Genomic DNA, 6,194 nt, shown 5'->3' with positions numbered 1-6,194 from the left:
GAGGCTGAGAGAGTTGGGGCTGTTCAGCCTGGAGAAGAGAAGGCTCCGGGGAGATCTTATTGCGGCCTTCCAGTACCTAAAGGGGGCCTACAGGAGAGCTGGGGAAGGACTTTTTACTAGGGCATGTAGTGAGAAGACGAGGAGGAACGGCTATAAACTGGAAGAGGGCACGTTTAGATTAAACATTAGGAAGAAGTTTTTCACTTTAAGGGTGGTGAGGCACTGGAACAGGTTGCCCAGAGAGGTTGTGGATGCCCCATCCCTGGGGTGTTCAAGGCCAGGATGGATGGGGCTTTGAACATCCTGGTCTAGTGGGAGGTGTCCCTGTCCATGGCAGGGAGGTTGGAACTCGATGATCTTCAAATTCCCTTCCAACCTAAACCATTCTATGATTCTATGATTATTTTAGTGCACTATTTATTTGGCAAAAAAATCATTATTGAGCCTTACCATGAAAGTTTGTTCAGGTTTTTTGGAAAAAATAGAAACCAAACAAAAAATCCCCAAACATTAAGAATACTAACATGCTACCACAGAAGCAGAAAAACATTTTCTAAAATTTCACAGATGGACAACTATTGTGGCTTCTGTTGGGGTAGAGTTCACTTTTTTACTAGCAGCTGGTATAGTGCGATGTTTTGGATTTGGGATGAGAAATACTTTCGATAGTGCACTGGTGGTTTAGTTGTTGCTAGGCAGTCAAGGCCTCTTCTGCTCCTTATATTGCCCCATCAGCGAGTAGACTGGGAGGGCACAAGAAGTTGGGAGGGGATACAGTCAGGACAGCTGACCTCAACTGACCAAAGAAATATTCCATGCCATGTGATATCATGCTTAGTATATAAAGCTAGGGGAAGAAGGAAGAAAGGGGGCACGTTTGGAATGATGGCACCGGTCTTTCCGAGTAACCGTTACACGTGATGGAGCCCTGCTTTCCTGGAGATGGCTGAACACCTGCCTGCCGATGGGAGGCAGTGAACGAATTCCTTGTTTTGCTTTGTTTAGAATCATAGAATAGTCTAAGTTGGAATGGACCTTTAAGATAATCGAGTACAACCATCAACCTAACACTGCCAAAAAACACCACTGAACCGTGTCCCTAAGCACCACTTGTGCAGGTGGCTTTTGCTTTACTGTCTTTATCACAACGCACCCGTTTCACCACTTTTACCCTTCTGATTCTCTTCTCCACCCCAGCTGGGGAAAGTGAGTAAGAGGCTGTGTGGTCCTAGCTGGTGGCTACACCACGACAACAACTAATATAAAGTTGCTTCAGTAACAAGTCAGAACTTGTATACATAAATGAGACTCTCTTCCATTCCTAACTTTGTATAGAATGTTAAAAAACACAAAAATAAGTGCCTCGTACCGTATTGTAAATGATTCAATCCAGAATTACTAAAGAACAAACAGAAAATGCTAGTGGGATGGATTGAGTTGTAAGACCTAAAAGAAAGCATGGGCATTGCACTGCAAAGTCAGATGTTGTGCTAAACAACAATCAATACAAACTATAAACAAACATTTATGTTAGGACTGCATATAGAAATCTTAGTACTAAAATCATATTCAGCTGATTGTCTTACAAATAGAAGTTGTCTACCCAGATGGCTTGTATCAGTTCAGCTTTTTTTTTTCCAGCTAACTAGAACATTTTTATTTGCTTTTCGCAACATTCTAAGTGACAGAAAACCATAGACTGAAAAAACACTTGTGTCCCCAAAGACAGAGGAAGAACCCATAATTGTGATTACAAAGCACAAATTAGACAAAGACTTACTACAACCAGGTGAATGGAGTGCATTAGTGGTCAGTTTTTAAGACCATAGGACTAGAAGAAACTTCAAGTGACAGAGTCTAGTCATCTGCTATGAACGCACCAGTAAAGATGACTTTAAAAAAAAAGCTGAAGCTGAAGACTCTTCTGACATTTCAATCTGCAAAGTCTTAACTTACCTTTGACATCTATCTCTATACTCGACCAACATGTAAGCTCTCTTCACCAATAATCTATTCACTTCTGTAACAACTTCTAATACAGTTATTCATTCCTTATAATTATTTAGCCCTGTGGAGTTGTGTTTTCACAGAATAGTTGAGGTTGGAAGGGACCTCTGGAGGTCACCTGGTCCAACCCCCTTGCTCAAGAAGGGTCATCTAAAATCAGTTGCTGAGGACTGCATCCAGATGGCTTTTGAGCATCTCCAAGGATGGAGACTCCGCAACCTCTCAGGGTTGGTCACCGTCACAGTGAATGTGTGTTTCCTGATGTTCAGAGGGAACCTCCTGCGTTTCAGTTTGTGCCCATTGCCTCTGGCCCTGTCACTGGGCACCACTGAAGAGAGCCTGGCTCTATCTTCTTTGCACCTTCCTTTCAGAAATTTCCATATATCAATACATTTTAATGCTGGCTTAGGTACAAACAGGAGTGTATATACTATTACAGCTATGCCAGCCTTCTTGATAGTAAATTTTCAAACTCTATGGTTTGTTTTCCCTTTTGAAATGAATACTTAATATTTAGTTATTTTTCAGCTGCAGCTCATCATTCACATTAGGAGACAGAATGAAGCTGCATCAGGGGAAGTTCAGGTTGCATCAGGAAGTTCAGATTGAACATTAGGAAAAGGTTCTTCACTGAGAAGGTGGGTGGTCAGTCACTGGAACCCCACCAGTAGTCACAGCACCAAGCCTACCAGAGTTTGAGGAGTGTCTGGACAACGCTCTTAGTCATATGGTTTAGTTTTAGGTAGCTCTGCTACCTAGGAGCAGGGAATTGGACTTGGTGACCCTTATGGGTCCCTTCCAACTTGAGATATTCTATGACTCTGTGACATAGATGCTGCACAGTGAGAGCCAAACTCTTTGTGTACATTAGTGTGTAGGTTATGCTTTCGCTTAGGCTCAGATCTGTGCTGATAAGTAGTAATGACACACACCTCATTTTACTAGACTGGATCACTTCCTCACAATACCCCAGTACCACCCCACCCCCCAGGAAGGACAAAAATCTACCCAGGAGAGAAATCTAAAGCACATCAGCATTAACAAAAAAAAAAAAAAAAATCAAAACAACAACTAAAAACGCTACACACCCCCCACTGGATTATGTTTCACAAATTGAAATAGTTAGGACACAAATAACACCTATAGGAGATAACAGTAAAAAACTCAATTGAAACTAATCTTCACTCATTGTTAAAAGAATGAGTTTTGCAACTGAAAGGAGCAAGCTTTAAAGTATTAACAAATAGATATAGCTGCTTGCACTAAGACTGTAAGCATACAATCAAGATACAACAGCTCAGAGCGTTTCCACCTATTACTTACAGTACACGAACTGTCCATGTGAACAGTTATAGGTTGCTGTCTCCTGATTCCCCTGAAGTTACAAGGTTAACATAGCCAAACCAGACCAACACACACCTCTAGTAAATCCTGTTGACAACTGAATCCATCACTAATCCACCTGTCTGCTCACAGCCAGATGTTGCTGCTTCTTTAGCAGAAAAAGCTGGAATTGTCCGCACCTCAGCCAGATTCTCAGCTCAATAGCAGTCTGTCTTAATTAAGTCTTTAAGTCAAAAAGTTCAGCTTAGCATGGAAATAGCTGTGATATGGACACACTTAGTTCCACCAGCTCAGCTGCAGAGACCAACAAGCTGTTATCAGATAAATAGAGTAGAAAGTCGAGGGGTTATAGGAAAGCCATTCAACAACAAAAAAAAATAACGTTAATGGGAGAGCCGAGGGGAAGAAGTCCAAACAAACAAAAAAAACCCCAAACAAACCACACAAAAGCCCACAAACTCCATACACCACAGTTTAGGAACCTCAAGGCTGGAAGTCTAAGAAGTGTTCAACATGACAGAGGAAATAGGATTTACTTGGACAATGAAGGATCGAAATCAGAAGCCTGAAGAGGTATGAGGACAAACTAGACAGAAAAGTCACTGGAGAGTCTAGAGCAGAAAAATCAGCTGCAGGGGGTGTGAGGGGAATACACATCCAGCACAACTCAGTCCTGTTGAAGGCCTGCAGTATAACGTGCAATCATCATACGTTACACTGCTCTTCTACCAATAATGAGTATTTGCAAGAACGCACTGAGAAGCTCTTGTACCTCAAACACTTAATGCTAGTTAAAAGAGAAAAACTTATTGCTACTAATAGCATTCCATTAATTTAATTAGTAATAGCTACACATAGCTAAAGGTTACAACCTAATGACACACCGGAGCACATCCACACAGTGAATTTGTTTACTAAGTCTGATTGAAAAGGAATGCAAAAGTATGAAAGCAGCTGAAAAATCAGTTATCAAGAGCTAAGGAGCAGATTTACCTGATCCTTCACTACCTCTTTCAACGCCACAGGACTTCTTTCTCATTCAAAGTAAAGAAGCTACTCAACTTTTCTCCTTGTAATTTAATGTGTGTCCCTTATTACACCCTACTTAAACCATGCTCTGAAGAGACTTCATCTCCTACTGGGCTTCTGTACAGGACTCACCACTCCAATATGTTAGCGTGATAAAAATTAACTTCTTTTCACAACACTTTCACAATTTTTTTCATAAAAGTGGGTATCATTCCCATTTTACAGATGAGTAACCTGAGTTACAGACTAAAATTTAAAAACTATCCACCAATTTTGCCTGCATAGTTAGAGGAACTTAGGGCACAACTTTTAAAGTATGCTATGTTATCCATCTCTTGTGTCTGAAACTAAAGCTTTTGTTGAGCCATGCAGAAGTAGTCAGGGTCTAGAGCCTGTCTCGCAGGAAATCAATGCACTACTAATAAGATCTGGTCAAAAGTTTGGTTTAAACAGACTTATCTGGGATCACAAGAAATTGACAGAAGAAAAGAATTCCAGTATTCCTAAGTGACATTCAATCACCCAAATAACTAGATATGTTTGCCTCCCCCTGTCAATTCATTTTACACTTTCCAGCTTTTGGAAAATACATCAGCCAACTTTGATATGCAGCTCTAATTCCTAAATACAGCAAGTTGAAAATTATACGTAAATCATAACCAAAGACTACCATAATGTACTTATGAGGACAAAAATGAATTAAAACTGCTTCCTACTTTTAAAAAGAAATTGCAATTTGAATATTGTTTTAAGGTGTTTCTGTATGTAATATGGAAGATTAAGGGGGCAATGACCAACTAGGAAATAAAAAGTTACTCTAAATGTGCTTATATATAACACCATACAACTAACCCGATGGACAGCTTACTATAGGCAACATTTGTAACTTGGGGAAGACTTTCAAAATGTTTCGAGTTCTCAAAGTACAGATATACCAGTCATTAAAAATGAGAGCAGAGTATTTCTTTCCAAAAATTGTACACGCATGAAAATCTCTGTTCTTAATTCTCTCAGTTACAGAAATGCTTCCAAGAACTGCAGACTACATAATCTAAGCTGGGCAAATGGAAGGGAAATACATCTCTTACTTGCTTTCTCTGAAAAACTCCCTCACAAATCTTCTGAAGAGTTTATCATTCTTTCTTCCATTTCCAAAACAAGGAAAGCAAAATCTTTAGCCTTATTCTGACTAGTTCGTGCTCTCAGCGAAAGAAAACCCAATTTAAACTTTATTATATACCATTAATTAAGTTTCCACCATATGTCTCCCTTAGACCTTTGAAAAGCACTGCATGGCACACAGAGTGTCCATAGACATTGTCCCACACAAAAGCTTTCACAAACTGATGGTACAAAAAGCTATAGTCTTTTCCATACACTTTGTTTCTATGTACAGGAAGTCATAATGAACCAATGAACACAACCCTTCATACTGAACTGTCAAATAAAATAATTATCAGAGACCGTATCACACATAACGGTAAGCTGCCTAGCACCTCTGCACATTCTCCCCAAGAAAACTCTTTCAAATTTTAAGTGAGTAGATGCAGGGGGAAAAACAAAATCCCTAAATATAATTAAGTTTCCATGAAGTATCTTCTGCTCGCTTCTCATAACTGAGATGAGTTGCTGTCAATTCTCTTTTGTTAAGAACAGAAACCTAACCCATGTAGTGTCAAACAAAGATTTCCTGGAAATCTAATTGTCTTCATTGAAACTCTACATCCAAGTAACGAAGCAGTACTACTAGAAGTGAACAGTCAAACTCAAGGTGGCCCACAGATTACATACAGAAAGTTTTGATGTAAATTTTT

Source organism: Charadrius vociferus, unplaced genomic scaffold (assembly GCF_000708025.1).
Source record: "Charadrius vociferus isolate BGI_N301 unplaced genomic scaffold, ASM70802v2 scaffold16, whole genome shotgun sequence".
NCBI lineage: Eukaryota > Metazoa > Chordata > Aves > Charadriiformes > Charadriidae > Charadrius > Charadrius vociferus.
The sequence above is the reverse complement of the archived record's forward strand: the minus strand, read 5'-3'. Positions refer to the sequence as shown.